Source organism: Passer montanus, unplaced genomic scaffold (genome assembly GCF_014805655.1).
Source record: "Passer montanus isolate IOZ18808 unplaced genomic scaffold, ASM1480565v1 scaffold6, whole genome shotgun sequence".
Classification (NCBI taxonomy): domain Eukaryota; kingdom Metazoa; phylum Chordata; class Aves; order Passeriformes; family Passeridae; genus Passer; species Passer montanus.
Window position 1 is genome coordinate 10,482,161 of NW_024371037.1, and position 19,000 is coordinate 10,501,160.

General features: G+C 37.6%; 1 protein-coding gene across 5 annotated transcripts in view; it reads right to left on the reverse strand.

Moving 5' to 3' along the window:
• FOXP2 (forkhead box P2) overlaps positions 1-19,000 on the reverse strand; it is a 407,162-nt gene that overhangs the window by 363,515 nt on the left and 24,647 nt on the right. Inside the window, exon 1 of one of the 5 annotated variants that reach the window (XM_039726871.1) lies at positions 9,618-9,671. The exons of the other annotated variants lie outside the window; for them this stretch is intronic. The gene's annotated coding sequence lies outside the window, so the exon portion shown is untranslated. Of the gene's footprint in view, positions 1-9,617; positions 9,672-19,000 lie in introns of those variants that run through there. 5 annotated transcript variants of the gene reach the window in all.

The following is a 19,000-nucleotide window of genomic DNA, read 5'->3' on the forward strand; positions in this document are numbered from 1 at the left end:
ATACTGGAGTTGATGCACAGAGATTACACTGAAATGAGACAGTATCACAGGGTTTACTGAAAATTTGTCTCAATCTCTGGTTTCTCTTCTGTAATTTTTCATTTTATTATTTTAAATTTACAGAAGTATCTCTGAGATCCTCCCTCTGGTGATTCTTCCTACTTCTTTCCTAGTTCCAGTCCTTCAAATGTTGCCCCGCCTTTTGTATCTCCTTCAGAAAGAAGGGCAGCTTTCTCATGGTACAAGTCACAGCTCTCCCGCTTTCATTTCTTCTGTTCATACTCTTTAATATTATGTTTAACAGAAAGAAGGAACACTACAGGCTCCTATTGAACAAAGAGATTTACAACAAAAATAGAAAACTGAGATGGCATTAAGGCACTGGAGTTTATAGGTAGCTGCAGGAGACAAGAGCACAAGAACACCTGGGAAAAAGTAAAATATAATATTTAATGCCAAGGTAGTACTCTCTCAAAATCTTAAAATTTCTCCTTTTTGCTGTCCACAGTACTCAGCACTCAGAGCTTCTACTGTAAAATATTTCAGAGGTGCATCAAAGAAGCTTTACATGGATACAAGGGATTTTATTATAAGCCAGTAAGATCTAAAAATATGCCATTTCCCTTGTAAGAATTACTTTTTTTTTACTAGCTTATAACTTTTCAGTTTAGACCAACAATATTTGTGCTACTGAGATTCATTTTGGTATTGCCAGTTCTCAAAATGTTAATTTTTATACCAGCTTTCATACAGTCCATGTAACTCTAACAGAACTTTATGCCTTAAAAGAAGTATGTGTATTTCATTCAGAGATTAAATAAGGTTCAAAAATATATATCTGAAGCCTTCAACCTATGAACAAGGTTTTTAAAAATATCCAAAATAATGAACACTTCGTACATTCTGACGCCTCTGAATTTTACATGAGTTCCTAAATGTGCGTGATAATACTATTTGAAATTACTGAATTAATTTTACTGTCCTGTTCTGATACTGAAAGGCGACACTTGTAACATTCCTTAAATAACTGGGACCGAGACAAAGATGACAGTGGTGATTTTTCATACAAAAGAGAACCTAACTTTGTTACAAGGCATAAGGAGGGACACCAAGCATGAGGTGAAAATAAGGCAAAGGCTGTGCAAGTCCACACCAAGCTGGAAGGGCCAGCCTCAGTGCTAAGGCATCCAAGATCTGAGTTCATGGTATAGGATGACTCAAGAGCTGGCATCCAACCAAAAATCATGGCTAAATAGTTAAGAATCTTAACAGGGTTTGACTTGTATTCTGTACTGAGTTTTAGCAATGTTACACAAATTCGTCAATCTTGAGAGTATTGTAACAACTAGAAATTCCTTATGAATGAATGTTAAAGAGGTTTGCACAGAAGGAAGATGCTAACATAAAAGCACAGGAGAGGTGGGAAAGGTAAGCACTTCTTGTCAGGGGAAGAGTCCTGTCTCATCCCTCTCACCACCTCACTTCTCCATAGGTGTCCACTTCATTGCCAGTACCAACAGAGGCACGGGAAAAAGAAAGCAAGAACTTTGATGGCATTTCCCAGGGCTCCTCACATTCATGAGGAGTGCCCTGGATCATAAGGCAACACCTGCAAAACAACCTGCTATGAACATGCAATTCCCATGTTCATAAAACACTATTTCAGAAATTTAGGTATGAGGGATGAAAAAGCTGGAGAAGCACTCAGCTGCTATTAAAACAGAATTCAGTATTTTTTTCCATCGCATTGTGTTTCCACCAAAAGCATAGTGTTAAGTCCCTCTGAACAAACCTATTTTAATATCTATCATATTCAAAGGTGAGGGCAAGCTTGATGGGAGTGAAATGGACACATTTATCATAACTACTCAGAGAAAGTAGTGTATGGAGGAATGCTTGGGGACAACAAGACAGAAACAGCCTCTTAAGGGAAGAAATTACTAAGACAGGGACAGCTACACCTAAAAATATCATACACAGGTACCAAAAGAGCAGTTAATAGATTCCTTGCCTCTGTAATGCAGGTTTTATATTACCTAAAATAATTCTTGTAGCCACCAATGATTTTAAATTATCCAGCAAGTTACATTTAGGTTACTGTGATTTGTTAACTAGTTTTGCTTACGATAACATAATAGGCATTTTAAAAATCTAGGCTCAGACCTTCTCCACTGGACAGAAAAACACACAAAATGTTTAATGACACAGAGTAACTACATACTGCATTAAGCATATAATATTTTAACTATATGCTATGTGATCAGACTACTAAGTGGAACCATCATGTCTATGCCTGACTATTTAAAGTTCCCATATTTCAGTGTTCAACAAGAACATTTAATCTATTTATTCATTTTCTTATGTCAGTGTCCATATAAAACTGCATATAGTTTACAAGTGAGCAAAGAGAATGCATAATACACAAAAAAATCAGCATTAAATTTCAAACAGATGACTGTCAGATGACCAATTTGTCATTAGAACATTAGTACCAAGGCTGTACCTAACCTTAAGAACCAAACCCTCAAGAAGAATAAATAACATCTAAAATCATGAGTGTTTTGTTCCTTGAGGACATTCAGAGCAAATCTGACAATGGTCCTATGCTGACACAAGAAACAATTCAGCTCAAAACTGAGTGGCAATGAAAAAAAAACCCACAAGAGGCAGCAAATACCATTTCTCAATAGCAGATCAAATTCAGCAGATGAACAGAAGGCAGAAGAGGACAAACTGATTTGAGAATAAGAAATCATGAGGTCCAGAGATAGCTGTTACTAATTATGTATCTCAAGAGACAGAATCTTTATTTCCTGTTGGAGGACTCCAGAAGTCTGCTTTCTCCATTCATGTTAGATATTAGCATTCTGTTAATTGGCTGAAATAGTCTGTTGTCGTTATTTTCAGTTACCTAGAAAGAAGAATATTAGACATTATCTTTGGGCTCAATGCAAGTGCACAGTCCTATACAGAAAAGGGAGAGGGATGAAAAGGAGATAATTGAGATTCTGCCTCTACTTTCTTTACTGCTGCCATCCTGTTTTCACAGGGGAGAGCAGTATTCATCAGGGGCTATGTACATTTTCTTTCTTCTCTTTGGCGCTAATGCTGACACACAGGGAGATTCCACAAGAAATGACAGCACTCTGTTAATTATCAAAGGACACCCAGGGCTGAAATTTTGCTGGTACATACTGTACCCTGCACCTTCCTGAGCTGCAGTGCCATGCTCTACAAGTAAAGCTTATGCCGCTTCTAGCCTTTAGAATTTTTCAAGATAATTTGAGCATGCTAAAGGTTAGCTATTAGCCACTAGAATTTTTCATGGTGTGCACTCCACAGGTATTTTCACACTCTGAGAAATGCTTTATTACTTGAGAGTAGAAAAATTTTCTCCTTTGCAGGGCCAGTAGAATCTTCTTCCATGGAGTGAGTGAGAATGCAAAGAAGGGCTTTCCAAGTGGCAATTTAAATCCCTCTAAACCACAAAGAAACACAAAACTTCAAAAAACCCAGAAGTTCACGGGAAAGTAAGGCAAAACCAGATGCAGAATACAATGATTATTATAGTACAAATAAAATATATAAATTATACATGTTTCAGTTGAATGACAGTCCATATGTACATGAACACTGTGGATGTCTCCAAGCCATTAAGCTCCTGCTATAAATTCCCTAGTGGATGACCTCAGAGGTCTCTAGGTAGGTAAACTGCAATGCCTTCAGTGTCTCAGACACCACAAAATGCCTGACGAAGATTTCAATAGGAATAACAGAATACCTTGAGTTGGAAGGGACCCATTAGGATCATCTCTGTCCAACTCCAGGCCCTGCACAAGGCAGCCAAAACAATCACATCATGTGCCTGACAGCATTGTCCAAATGCTTCTTGCACCCTGTCAGGCTTGGTGTTGTAACCTGGGGAGCATGTTCTAGTGCCCAACCACCCTCTGGGTGAAAAACCTTTTCCTGACATCCAACCTAAACGTTCCAGACACAGCTTCAGGCCATTCCCTCTGGTACTGTATCTGGACACCACAGAGAAGGGATCAGCATCTGTCTCTCCTCTTCCTCTTGTAAGTTGTAGACTGCAATGAGTCTCCTCCAGGCTGAACAAACCAAGTGACCTCATCTGCTGTTCATAAGGCTTTCCCTTCTAGGCCCTTCACAATCTTCCTGCTCCTCCTTTGGATGCTCTCTAATTGATTTGTATCTATTTTATATTGTGGTTCCCAAAACTGCACACTGAACTCAAGGTTCAAGTTAAAAGATCCTGCTTTGGCCATTCATTAAAAAATTGTAAATCCTGATCAATCTCTATGCACTAAGAGGCCAGCAAACATGGAGAAGCCTTCAACTCTTTCAGCAATAATACAAAGGCTCTGCTCACGCTAATAAAGCAAGAGTCAAGATATAGGCTCAAGTGCTGAATCTGTGAAAAACATGGTACTCACTTGGGCTGCCCTGATGTCAAGTGTCTGGATGACGAAACTTGCAGGTCCAAAGTTTAGGAGGAAAAACAGAGATTAAGATAAAATGTGGCCACAATTTTAGAAGTTTCCCTCTACATGCACCCAGAGTTAAAAAATGTACAAGGAAAATAGGGACCTTCACTTATCCCAGATTTCTGCACCTTAATGGAAAGGTGCAGCCATTCACAGGCAGTTAGAAGGTTATAAGGCAGTCCCATGTAGCTGCGCATTGCAAGATTTAAGTCAAACCAGCCACTAGACAAATATCTTAACAAGCTTTTGATGAACCTGGAAAAGGGCAGAAAATGGAGGAAGGCTTAGTGCTTTGGTGGGCATGAGCAGACATGCCTGACAGATGGGCTTTTACAGAGCTGAGGGAGAGAGCACTGGAACTGGTAACAAACAAACACACTAAATGTCAAACATCCCTCTCTGGAAGGGACTGCTCTAACTGAAGTAATGTTCTCATTTGTACTCACAAAACACTCACAAAGCTCTTAGAAGTCTTCAGCACCCACACAGTGACAGTGGAGTATTTTGGGCAAGTGGCAAAAGTCAGAAAGACTTATCTGTCAGGCGTCACTGTCTGACTGGGCAAGGAGCTGGAGTATTGTCCTGTTGGCCTCACACTGCCACCATAGCAGAAGTTTTCTGCAGTATAAGAAACAATAGCCAGACAGCTGAAAGAATACAGAGTGGGAGAGCTCACAGAGGGGAGACATACTTAATGTTAGGTGATCTGTGGCACAAGGCATCACAGAGGTTAGCTGGGAAGTGTATTGTCAGAAAAAGAAAGCACAGACTAGAATCTGTTCACAGACAAAAGAGCTCTCACAAATTGAGAGTTAATAGTTTCTCCAGTGAGCCCAAGGATTTGCAGTAATATAATTTTTGTTTCAAGTGTTCACCTTGGGACCCAGATGCTTGGAAAGAGACTGAGACATTTGGAGAGATTCAGGTTTTGCACCTTTGTGGCACCCCTTATCAAAGAAACAATTGTAAAAGTAAATGAAAAAAGGCACACAGGGACACAAGTTAACAGCAATGACTAGCACCACCATGATGAAAACTTCAAGAGTGACAGACAGGACATATGGCAGAACCCTGAAATGAGCACAGTTACCATCTGAGAAGAAAATAAATTATTAATGAGAGGTCAGATTATAACTACATGACAGTATGCATCTACAATAATAAAAAGTTACAGACCACATACTGAATATCCATACAAATGCTGTCTAAATCTACAGCAAACCTCAGCAGGAATAGTGTCAAAACACCCTTGCTTCTGGCAAGAAACAGCATCTGTGCAATGCACGCTACTGGGCTGTAAGTTACCTGGGATGAAATCTTCACTTGTCCAAGAACTGAAGAGAGAGGAAACACCAGATAGGAGGACAATGACAGATGTTTGGAGCTAAGATAAATTCCTCGTCATAGGAATGGACAATGCAGATTGCCCAGAAGATTCTATGGCATTTACAGACACTAGTAGGAATGGTCTGTCAGCCACCTGTACCTCTGACGCCATTCGAGTACAGCCTTCCAACATGTAAAGGGAGGAAATGTGGAGCAGGTGACATCAACAGCCTCACTGACGAGAGAGAACTCCAGTGATGCAATCGAACAAGCTTACTTCCACTCTCCTGAATACAGCAACTGCTTCCAAGTATGAAGAGCTAAGAGGGATGCAGAACAAGTCCTCTTCCTGGAGCCTGCTGTTGCTTTCCAAGTCCTCCTGGTGGCAGAAGGAGAGTAGGCTGGAGCAGAATGTCTGGCTCTAAAACTACCACAAAGCGGCCACTATCATGCACAATGTCCATGCATCAAGCTTTATTATGTTTCCACTTCTTTATTAAGGAGAGCCTAAAATAATTTCTGATCACTTAAGCAGGTTCTTGAAGTCACTCTGGTCCCTGATGCAGGAGCAAGACAGGTGAACCCAACAGCATCAACAATCAGACAACACTGTCAAGCTGTGATTACCTTACAGACATTCATGGGTAAAAATAAATTTATACTGGGGAGGCAAATAGGAAGACCTTTTCTTACCACAAGGCAAAAAGGCTGAAAAAAAAATCATTAGCAGGCTTTTCACCTCAATAATGCAAACTCTTCCAGAAGAGATTTCTGTATTGACCAGATCAATACAAAATGACATAGTGATAACTGAAGCAGAAGCTTTAAAAAAAGGAGATATACATACAAATTTGAAAGAGATTTCTCAAATAATGAGATAATACATAAATATGCTTGCCACATAAATGCAAGTAAAAGACATGGTGAAACACCCAACCTAAATGATCCCGTGGGTCTTTGAAAGGCCTCAACGGGGGATATGTCTAATAGCTTCACAGTAGCAATGTATGTTATTCAAAATTTTGATTTCAGACATTAACTGAACATCAACTCCTACAAGGACATAGTTTTAACTTCACAGTTTATTATGTTACACTACTTTATTCATCCCCACATTTTCTTTTTCCAAATAAACATTTCTCTCCATTGCTTTTCTTTTTAAAATTCAATTACTCAACTCAGGAGGCCTAACAGGAGGCTCTCACATGAAATCATAAAGTCTTTCACGTTTAAAATTAAAACAGTAGAAAATTTAAGTCAATTACTGAATTAAAAGCCAGCGATAAAAACAAAATTCCAAAATTTCCTCTCAGAAAAAAAAACCCCTAAGTACGTTATTTAAAAAAAATGAAACTGAAAACTGCAGAGCAGCATGCTCTTAACAATGTCAATCTGCATTCAATTCAAGAAAGATTAATGCTGCCTCACTTCTGTTGATGTTATTATGTTAGGAAATAGTGCTAGTTAAAGGTAAGTCTCTCAAGTCAACTTTAGTAGTCAAGATATAGCTAAATGAGAGGCATAAATAATTCATTACAAGAGGCCCAATTTTGCATTATTTCTGTCTTACTTTTAATTGCAAGTTATTCTCACGGATACCAGAGACTGGTATGTGAAGATTCTTACGACTTTGGGAACTTTTATGAGCCATATATTATTGTGTTGATTTTAAGAATTGAGGTAACTGAAAGTCCTAGGTTCCCATCTCCAAGCCCACACTCAAAACACATCATATGCTACAATAAGAGGAAAACTTCTACATTTTTAATCTGCAACACTGTTAGCTTATCTTGTAAAACCTTCTCTTAAATAAAATACATATTCCTTTAAATGACTAGAGGTTGAAGAAAATAAGATTTCCTCCAAATGAAAATAAGTGGAATTGCTTACTGAATTAATTTTTTTATAATATTTCAATGTATATTTTGTTAGCATATAAGTACTATGCTTGTAACTAAGAAAATTTTTGAGACTAAGAAATTTTTTTGCATTTTGTGATCAAAATGTACATGCAGCATATTGAAATTCAAACAATTTTAAATGCTTTAAGATACTTATCTTCATCATAATACTACTTCATTATTTTGGCAGAGATACTTCAATAAAGTTTTATTCAAATCCAGTTATAAGAAAATGTAATTTTATTTCATACACAGTAACCAAAAGGTTTACTGGAGGATCACAGTTATTATTATATATTTATAAATGCAAGATGGTATTCCTATACAGCCTAAACACAGTATTTTTTTCCCCAAATAGCAAGCCTAGCTATCAAAACATTGTTTAACATTGCAGCCTGTACAATAAAATGATTCTGCATTCAGCTTTGTTTCAGTCCTCCTTCAGGCCAAAGAGGTGCAGAAGTCCCTGAGGAACAGCTACACACCATTTTACCCAGGAAAGCACAACTCCTCTTCCCTGCCTCCCCTCTGGCTGCACAGCAGAGAGGGCAGAGGCGCAGGAAGGCAGCAGCACCCTTTCGCAGGGGTAACCACAACCAGTCCCCCGAAGCCTCGCAGTGTGCCAGGTCCCCAGTGCCCGCTCCTGCTGTGTGCCTGGCACTGCCACTGAGGAGACAGGAACCCTGGCTGCCAGCCTGACCCACCCTGGGCCCAGGGATTGTGCTTTCCAGAACAAAAGTGCACCTGCTGGAGTGGCTGCCACCAGCATCCATTATAAACTCCTTTTACACCATCTGAAGGCTAGCAATATGCAAAGATAGATTATATTTGTTGACAATGGAGATAGAGTTTACATGCTGAAAGTCATAAAAAGCTTTGAAACAAGCAGTCTGCCTGTTTTTTGTAGTATTTTTCTATATCCTACCAAGCAAATTGATAAGAAAGTTTACTTTATGCACTCTTTCAACCATGGATGAAGCAAAATTTAACATCATGCTAAAATTCAGAGCCGTAGATACACAGAAACAGAAACTGATTATATAAAATAATCAGACTGTATCTCAAACTGTTTAAAATAAAAGGTTATATTGATAGAATGTACCATATGCGGTATTGAGTCATCTCTAAGTAATGTTGGTCAAGTTCAATTAAGTAGAACACATAATTTCAGTGAGCTGCAATCATCATTGTTTCAAATTAGCATAACTACAATATTAATTACACATTCCTAGAAAGCAAGACGAATTAGGTGTAAAGGAGGATATGAAATATCCCTGATTAAAAAACTCCCTGCAAATCATCTGCAACACTGTTATTATAGGCTAATTTTTTTTCTTAATTTGACATGTTAAAGTTTCCTTCCTACCGTATGTGTAAGACGCTGAAGAATTTTCAGACAGATATATCACAGTATGACAAGACCATCACGTTAGGCAACTAAGCATGTCTCTTTTGCCACCCGCCATTTCTGTCAGCTCTCCTGAGCACTCCAGTAAATCTTCCAGGAGAAAACGATAACATGCCACCATTTATGTTCAAATGATATGCTTTTTAACCAGGATCTGATAAACAGAATCTGAAGCACTCCATTAAAGCCTTCCAGAAGTTCTGCAACCACTTCACTTGAATTAGACACGGTGTATGATGCAGTCATTAATTGAAAAGAAGCAATACCATGAGTTCTCAGATCTGTATTTAGTATTCATGTCATTCTCTGCATCTGTCTACCATACAATTTTTAACAGACCAAAAGTTTTGTAATAGTAACACTGGACAACTGTGTTAAATGGATACCTGCAACTTATGAACTATAAGTGGGACAACACTTTAGACATTTTAGAAATCTCATTTTAGCAGCCAACAGAGAAAATGTGAAAGAGCTTACCTCTGTTACAGGTAATCCTGCAGACTGCCCACCAGAGAGGGACTTAATTGGAATCTGCTGATGAAGAAACTAGAATAAACATCAGCAATAATACAGGTCTCAGCTCTCTAAAGAGTTCTAAATCCCGTAATGACATGTCCAGTCTTCCTTCCAGACCTTCTAACAGAGCTCTTAAAGAATATGTGCTAGGAGTAAAGGCTCACAAAAAAAAAAGTAAATAGGCAAAACAGAAAAAATAAGAGCTTTCAACTTCTTCATATGTTCCACAGACCTCTAGTTTTCAAGACTAATTAACAGTAAATACCAGAAAATATAGAGAAGAATTACTGCTACAAAATGCTTTACTGATTTTTTTTCCAAATAAACATGAAATTTTGAATTTTGAATAGGATGAAAAATAGGCTTTACTTAAGTTTGTATCAGCTGTGGGCAGGAAGAGAGATGCCACTAAAATAACATGGAAAGGCAGAGATATCTTTGTTATATTCTTTTATTGATTCAATTAGCTATGGAAAGAAAAGCCACAGCACTAAACAAGGAAGCTTGTCTTTAAACTTGTTCCATTGCAGAGAACACTGCTTCCCTTCTGTACTTTCTCCTCATTTGGGTTCTCTGTGCTTTTAAGCGCACCACAGTACATGTCTGACAATCTAGCCTGATTTTAGTTCCCTTTAATTTCTTTCCATCACAGCACCATAATCTTCAGGAGGTCCTTCCCATGAGAACCACAGCCAGAGGTCAGTGATCCTGGGACTGCCCAACAGTTTGGGACCCTCTCTCCTTTTACTGCACAACATAAGGCTTTCTACTTCTCTGGGGGCAGAGCCCAGCCAGGAATGGTTTCAGAAACAGCTTTGAGAGAAAATAGGCACTACTTGTCCTGCTTCCTCTCTCTCCCATCTCTTCTAGTGGATACCCCATCTCAGATTTTTTGTACTAGCCACAGTTCTGTTCCTTGCCTGCTGCTCAGGGAACGCACAGGAATCATTTTTGCTACATGAAAGAGATGCTAAGCAGAGGACAGGATTTATATTGAGGAGAAGAAAATATTTCTACCTGGAGAAGATGACAGGAAGACAAGACAGTGACAGCATTATACTGCTGCTCCTGAAGTCTGTATCAACATTTACAAGTTATGATGGGTAAAGAAAGCATCATGTTATGATGGAAATTAGTAAAAACAGGAAGACAATCTTCTGCGTTGGAAAAAACCCACAAGGATCCAACTCTTCAGTGAATGGTCCATACCGGGACTGAACCCACTAACCTCATAATTATTAGCATCATGCTCTATCAAACTGAGCTCATATCAAGTCTACCATCAGCTACCTTACCTCCAGGACAATTCATTTATTTGAGAATGAAGACTCAAGAAAGAGAGAACCTTCCCATATGACTATCAGTAGTCAGCTTGGAAATCAAGAGATTAGCCCAAGATCTCAGTTCACAATAAAGCCTTTGTGAAACTTTCAGATCATCCCATATTTCTTGGCTTAGAAGTCACATGGAGAGAAGATAACATCAATTTTACAACCAGAAGAACATGTATGCTATATGTAGCAACACATAATATTCCACAGGATGGGGAACACCTTCCTGGGAAATAATAACTGTGAAAGCATTACAGTGGTTAATCAGCATGAATGTGAACTAGCATGCACAAGGGACTAATACAATCTCTGTATCATCAAGGAAATCTGAGAAACAATGCCACCTGAGCATTTGACACTGGGGTCACTCCTAATAAAACAGGGTCACCAGTCTGATAGCCACAACTCAAACAGGACACTGCTCAAATGGGAAGGACTTGCAGAACATACTTTAAAGCATCATGAAATGATTGAAAAACAGGACTAGATGTGAAAAAGTGAACCTGTCTACAAAACAGAAGATTATAGGACAGTTAACCACAGCCCATAAGTACCCAAACTCAGCGCAGAACCTTAACACTGCTATTTTTATTCCTCCTTCTTCTCTAAGAAAAGTGTAACAACATCCTGGAATTCTGAAGCAAGATAAATTCAGAAGAGAATGCAGAGACCAGCAAACATTGAATTCCTAACCCCTACAGCAGACTGCTGAGGGCTGCAAGAGATTTTCTACCACTGGAAATTTTCCCTCCCTTTTCCCCCACCTCCATTGAGATCAGCTGGTTTTTTGAGAGGTATGATTTAGTCCAGTCTTTATTGGACTTAAAGCAGAAATGGAGGAAGTCCTCGCCACAAAGGAAGTTATGCCCAAAGATTACAGTTGTTCTTGACAGGCTTAAAAGCTCTTAAAGTAGGACAACAATAGCTCAAACCTCTTTTAATCCTTTATGCCCTCATGACACGCTCATCAGCAAAGATCACCTGCCAGGGACTAAGACCCTGCTCTATTCCATGCCATATAAACACAACATGTAGGTAATCCCTGCCTGGGAAAGTTGAAAACCCGAACGCATGACAGAAGACAAAACAGGTGGATTCAGGGGGAGAGCAGGAGGAAACAAGGAAACAATACAGGTCAGCAGGAAAGGCAAGAGCCCTCCTACCCACAGCACATCCATTATCACATTTTCTACAGGCAACACAGCAAGGGACAGTTTTAATGAGGGATTTGAAGTCAGAAAAGTTTAGACCAGAAAAAAATTGTAGAGTTTAGATTACCAAATGGAGGAAGTTCCCAAGGATTGTCATGGGCTCTCCATCACCAGGAGTATTTAAAAACAACGTTGATTTGCTTCCCCCAAAAAGATACACTGTACTTCAAATAGAAATTAATGCAATAAATTATATAGATACTGTTATGTGAAGATCACAATGGTCCTCTTTACACAGTTCATTGTCCAGGCAACTTCTGCCCCATTAAAAAGATGTATCATAACCTCATGTTAAACAAATCATTAGTATCAGTATATGGAGTCCCACAAATCCAGTAAAATTATTTATAAGATGTATCAGCTACAAGAACATCCCTACGCTCTCTTGCACTGTAGCTTTTTTTCCCTGCAATGTAATAAAGAAACCAACAGAAAAGGGACTTCACTAAGCCCACATGCCTGCCATACAATTAGGTCATTTACACCACTGACTGAATTATCAAGTTCCTCAAGGAGGATCATAAAAATATCACAAGAAAAAATGACAGTATCTCACTCATGCCACACAACTGACTTTTACTTTAGAGAAAAAGAGAGAAACATAATCACAGTCTAGAAAGAAGACTAGTTAAAGAAAGAAGAAATATGAAATCTCCATTCAGAAAAGATGGAGACCATTTGCTAGTGGGTTATAAGAACATAAAAAAAAATACTTACATTATCTGCCTTGAAAAAATTGTTTGAGTTCTGAAGTGCAAGTCTAGCAGCTTCAGACAGAACTCAGTCAATCACAAAATCACAGAATAGCTGAAACTGGCCTGGACCTCAGGAGTTCTCTAGTCCAGTGCTGCTCACAGCAGGCTCAGCTGAGAGATCAGACAGGGTTACTTGGGACTTTCAAGGGGTCAAGAATCTATTACTCAATTTAGGAAGCAAGGACTTAAAATCCCTGATAGAATGACCACAGACACCGTATTAAGCATATGAGAAAGTAGATTTATAAATGAAATAAATTTGTATTTATCATCTACTCATTGATACATTTTTTTAAAAAAATGTGTGTGTACACCTCCTAAACTACAATGTGGAGAAGGTTTTAATCAGTCAAATACTACTATATTTACAACTGCTAAGTTCTTCTTCAGAGCAAGCTCACATTGTTGGATAAATTCCAAAATCCCTTAAACAGTATGAGTTTGAGCATTACAGTGCCTATAGAAGAATTTTTACCTAATCAGACATAGTTGGCATCTCTGAAATACCTGGGATAAGAAAATGTTTGTTGAGTTAAAAAACTCTGTAGAATAATGTTTTGTATGACAGAAGTTTTCTAATGAGGTCTAATTAAAAGCCTTCATTCTGACAACAGAATTAATTGTCATATGGAATGAATCATGGGCAAGGTAAAAATATATGAGGAAAGTAAAGTCTTGGTCAAAGATGGAAACAGACACTGGAAAGTGCCCTATTATTGCATTTGCTTTAAAAAACAAACCATTCAGTGGGGATATAAATCTCCTTAAAAGGTACGATCATGCAAGGATTACAAACCAGCATTCTCTACATGTTCTCTACAAGTCAAAACCAATATTGTCTTGGATGACTTTTTAGAAGTTTATTTTGCATTTTCACTGATACATACCTAAAATATAGTAACACAGTGAGAGTTGTTAAAGTTGACCAACTTTTGTAATGCTCCTCCAAAAGATTACTGGGGAGATTCAGACAATACATGATTTGCCTTGTGAGTAGACACACTCCAGTAAGAGCTTTTACTGTCATAACATTTGGGGAGATTGTGCTTAGATCATTCCTCTCATTTGGCATATGAGCTCACATAGCCAAGTGTGCTTAGTACACTTCAGTTTTTCAGAATCTTAAGATGTGTATTTTGAAGGACTGAGAAAAACAGAGAAACTAACATATATATGGCAAGTCTGTAAAAGTCAGATTTTCATCTTTTGAGTAATAAACATCTCTTTGGGTAATAAATCACGATGCCATTATTTGCACTACCAGTGATGCCCAGTAGTAGTGTAGAACCTTTACATTTTAGGTAGGTGTGATGAGTCCTTCACCTAAGCACAGCTCCAACATTGCTACACAAAGAAACAAGGCAGACATTGCCTCTGGATGTCTTTCCAATGAGGTGAAATTTAGTGAATTTGGAAAGGATTCCAAGCAATTCCTAGGTACAAGTGGCATTAATACAGATATTTGAGAGTGAGCCACTGATGTACCTTGTACTCAAATGAGAATTCACTTTGTGGCTACAATATGGTGCTGGTTCAACCTGCAGTTTTAAGACTCTGCATGGAGGTAGCAACACCTTTGTATTTGACAGGTACTGGGACAAAAAGTCTTGGAAACCATCTAAAGAGAGTGACAACATTCATACAAAAGCAAAACCCCTTTTACTATTGAGCCAATAAGGGAGCCTCTATTCCAGATGTATGATACTCTGGAGGAGAGAAAGGAAATACTTAAAGTCATTTCCAGATTAAAGAAGTATTAGAAATCAATTTTTTAAATCCTGGGGAAGAAATTACATACTGATTATCTGTATGTATTTGTCAAATCTCTTAGAATTACATTCTTGAGACAAAGAATAATGCATTTTTACTGTTACGTGTCTGAACAGTGGAATAGGTTGCCCACAGATGTTGTAGACTCTCTAACAAGGTTGAAGACCCCATATTCCTGGAGAAAGTCAAAATGCAACCTGAGAAAATCCAGGACAACCTGCTCCAATCTGCATGAGAAAAGCAGCTGGACTAAGCAATCTTCAGAGTTCTCTTCTCTTTGAGGGTTAAAAAAGTATTGCCAGGAAGTTATAAATTAAGGGACTGGAAATGACTACCTGCATGAACTAAATGAACTTACAGATTGGTTACAGAATAAACTTTGAGGAGTACAGTAATAATAACCTTATCTTTGCAGTTGCATGGAAAATACCAAAGGGGAAAAAGCCAGCTACTAGAGTTGGTTAAAGACTGTAACTAACTGCAGTAAGATGAAGCAAAAATAAAAATTTAAAATTTATAAAACTCCAATACATATAAAACAAACAAGAAAAAAAAGTTTAAGAAGTCTCAGGATACTATTGTCAATAATATAGAAGCACTTAAATCTGAAAACAGACTGAGGAATCTACCCAAGAATTAAACAGGTATTGGAACTGAAACAAGCAAAATAATTTTAAAAGGCTTCTCTTAAATTCATTCCTTCTACAAGTTTTCTCGGTACTGTTCAACAAGCAAGCATGAGGGTTTATAGACCTAGTTAGGCAAAAAGATGGTCATAGGATTAGAAAGAACAATCTGAGTGACCATCTACATTCTTTGGCTAAAGCAATTCTATCATGCCAATTTTGCAGATTAGACTCCCTGTCCGAAATCTCCGATCCCACGTGCTCTACTTAAATGCTCTTTCTTCCAGCTCAGATTTATCCATAACTAGTATACACTTGTTTTGTACTTGTTCTAACAATGTCTTTTAGCTTAAACATTCTTCTCCCTATATGATGCCTTCTCTGCCTTTCCATACACACTTATTAATATGAAAGAGATATCATATCCTCTCTCAATCTTTGTTTCATTAAGTCAAACATGTCACACTTTCTTAAGTCTCATCTTGCAAGATAAGCTTTCTATTTCCTCATCATCTCTGTTGCTGTTCCAGCATGAATTCATTTTTCCTAGGAAAGAAAAGAAGTGTTAGGGGTAACAGCTTGTTTTTCCATCCCAGTTCATCTACAATATTTGGGTCATGTGACCAGAGTTACTGTCCAGTTTTAGGCAGTGTCTTATTTACATCATAGTTATAAAAAAAACCCCAATTACAAATACAGAGTATTATTTCACATATGGTCACAAACTACTGTTTACAAAAACTAACTTGGGAAAACAAGCACACAGGGTTTATTTGTATCATATGCTTAAGTACTACAAAATCTTTCACAACCAAATGACCACCAGGAAAATAAAGATTACTTCTTAGTAGTGTAATATACTCCTTCTAGTAATCCACACAATTTTACCTGTAAGGATGATATAAACAGTATTTTTGGATTATACATACACCTATGCACTCAGGGAACATTACAACCTCCAGCTATAACAGTTCGGAGTCTGAAAGAATGTACAAGGAGGTAGCTTTTTTCATCCCTTACTTCTCTGAGAAGTTTCTCCTTAATACGCCAACCTTCGTACACAAAGGAAGGCACAACAAACCCCCAAAGATGAGGTGAAGGTATTCTGGTAAAGGCAGCATCTTACACTGAGAGTGTAGACACCAGTCAGATGGGAAATTTAGGTATATAACTTCAGCATTTCCATTTCCTTTCCTAGTGTCACCAACTGTCAACAAACATATAAGCAAACATAAAAGCAACTTCTGACTAAACAGACACACTGTGCAAAAAGCAACGGCATCCTCCACATACAAACCCACACAAAACAGCTTCAGCAATTGTGACTCCTCTTAGTTTTAACAGATCACTGAAGGGTGACTCAATTGCTTAAAAAAGTGATGGTATCACTACTTGAAACAATAAACATTCTGCAAGCAATTACTAAAACAAACTACATGTCCAAAAGATGAGTCCTGAATATAAATTATGTCTTTGTATGCAAGACATGCAACAAGTACCCTCTCTCACAGTTGAATATACATGAGTATTATTAAATAATATGCTTCACTAAACTAAGGTCTTTATTATAACAAAATATTTAGTCTTTGTTTTGAAGTAGACCTTTAGAAGATACTCTGATACCTTCCAAATGCATTTTTCAGCTAACCAAAACCAAATGATCCTGTGCTATACATACTCTCTAGGTAGAAAAAGACACTTGTCCATCAGCCTGACAATGAACAGACACACAAAAACAGCAAGTTGTTCAACTCAGTACAGGTAATGCCGTGAAACCTCTGGCTGGTAGTGAGGTAGTACACCTGCTGTAGTAGCAGTTACGAACTGATTATCAGACTAGATAATAACTAATTTATTCGGTTCCAGATGATCTACCCAGATAGGGCACTATGAAGATAAATACCTCACCAAAAAACATTTTAAAAATAAAGTTTTCTTCTGAAAGCTTTCTAACTATCTCATCCACGTACCACACACAACAGTTGACCTGTACTACTATTATGTTACACTCAGAGAGGTTATTTCTGTCACATCTTAGGTACACCTGCGTTTTTTTTAAAACTTGAGAGAGACAAAACACCTCTACCTAAATTATATTTTTCTCAACAGATTACATAGCTAGCATATCTCAGCCACCAGCATAACAACCTTCATCAGCTACATATGAAAACAGGGCCCAGAAATCCTAATTCAAAGTGCCAGTAATTACAGCACTTACAATTCACCCCATACCATGGAATGTGATTTTTATCAGTGTAAATGGAATGGTTTAAATTTAAAACAACAAAGCAGCTTTTAGATTATTGTTTTCCAAAAAAATGTAAAGGAAAAAATTAATTCACCATTAATGCTTTGGAACTAATAAGTCTAATTTTTAAGTGTAGTGAAGCAAGTGGATACTTTTGTACTGATGTGAGTAATTAAAGTACAAGAGCTTCACAGACTCAGAGATGTAATGCAGCCCTTTTATCAAAAGCAGTCACTCTATCTCGGCCTGACAGTTAACAGCATATGATCTAGTAAACAAATACTTTCACACAGTACAAAAGTGCCATTAAAGGCCAGAACTGTCAACACAAATTCCATTCTTGCAAGAGAAAAAAAATATATAAACTGTTGATCACCTCTGGTTGCCTTAACTAGCATGGAGGTTGTCATGGAAACATTTCTGCGAAGTTCACAGTGATGAAACACAAACACTTCCAGTTTAATTGCTATTAGGTTTAGCATACCAGAGTTTATTTATACTCAAAGAGCATTATGATAAAATGCAGTAGAAAGTAAAGCTTGCAATGATCTGGCATAATAAAGCAAATGGATTTAGAAAAGTAGTAAGAAAAAAAAAAAGAGAAAAGGAAAATAAAGCCAAAAAAGATAGACTTTTTATTAGATTGAAACACAACAAAAGTGAATTATCTCTTTACCAAAAATATTAATTAATCTTTCAGAACACAACTTGTCCATGGAAGTTTAATATAACTATATAAACATACTGACATGTGAAGATATTGAAGAAACAAAACATCTTCAAACAAAGCAGCATATATTTGAACTATAATACATATATAAGTATTTATTATTCAGATTCAAAACACATTCTTAAAATAAATTGCAGAATCAGTTAACTTCTGTAGCACACATCATGGGAATCCCATGTATTGGCAACCTCTTTTTTCCAGATAAAATAGCCCTAGTCCTGCTATTTTCTTACCAACAGAGTTCCTCCAGCATAAATGACAATTCTGTTGTTCTTGCAGACAAATAGGGCCCAATGAGATTTCAAATAATAGCGTTGACTGACTACATGAATGTAAGTCAGAGAGAGCTTAATTTTATTTCATTACAGTTAACAGGGATTCACTTTTATTTTATTAGAATTAAACAAAATACAGAGATGCATGCAAGTTACTAACTAAAATCTGCAGGTTCCTTTCATTATAATCCGATTTCGTTTTTTTAATAATACTACATTCATTCCTAGAGCGTGATTTAAGTTAATGCAAAAGCTTTAATAAATTCCAGTGACTTTTTATCTGTTTTCATTAGCAGAAGTTTACTCAACTGAGCTGGCAGCCAGCAACACTTAGAAGCTGAACAGAGGTCAGGGCTTTGGAAGAGAGACTGGAATCAGTGCACTGGAATAAGTGCAGA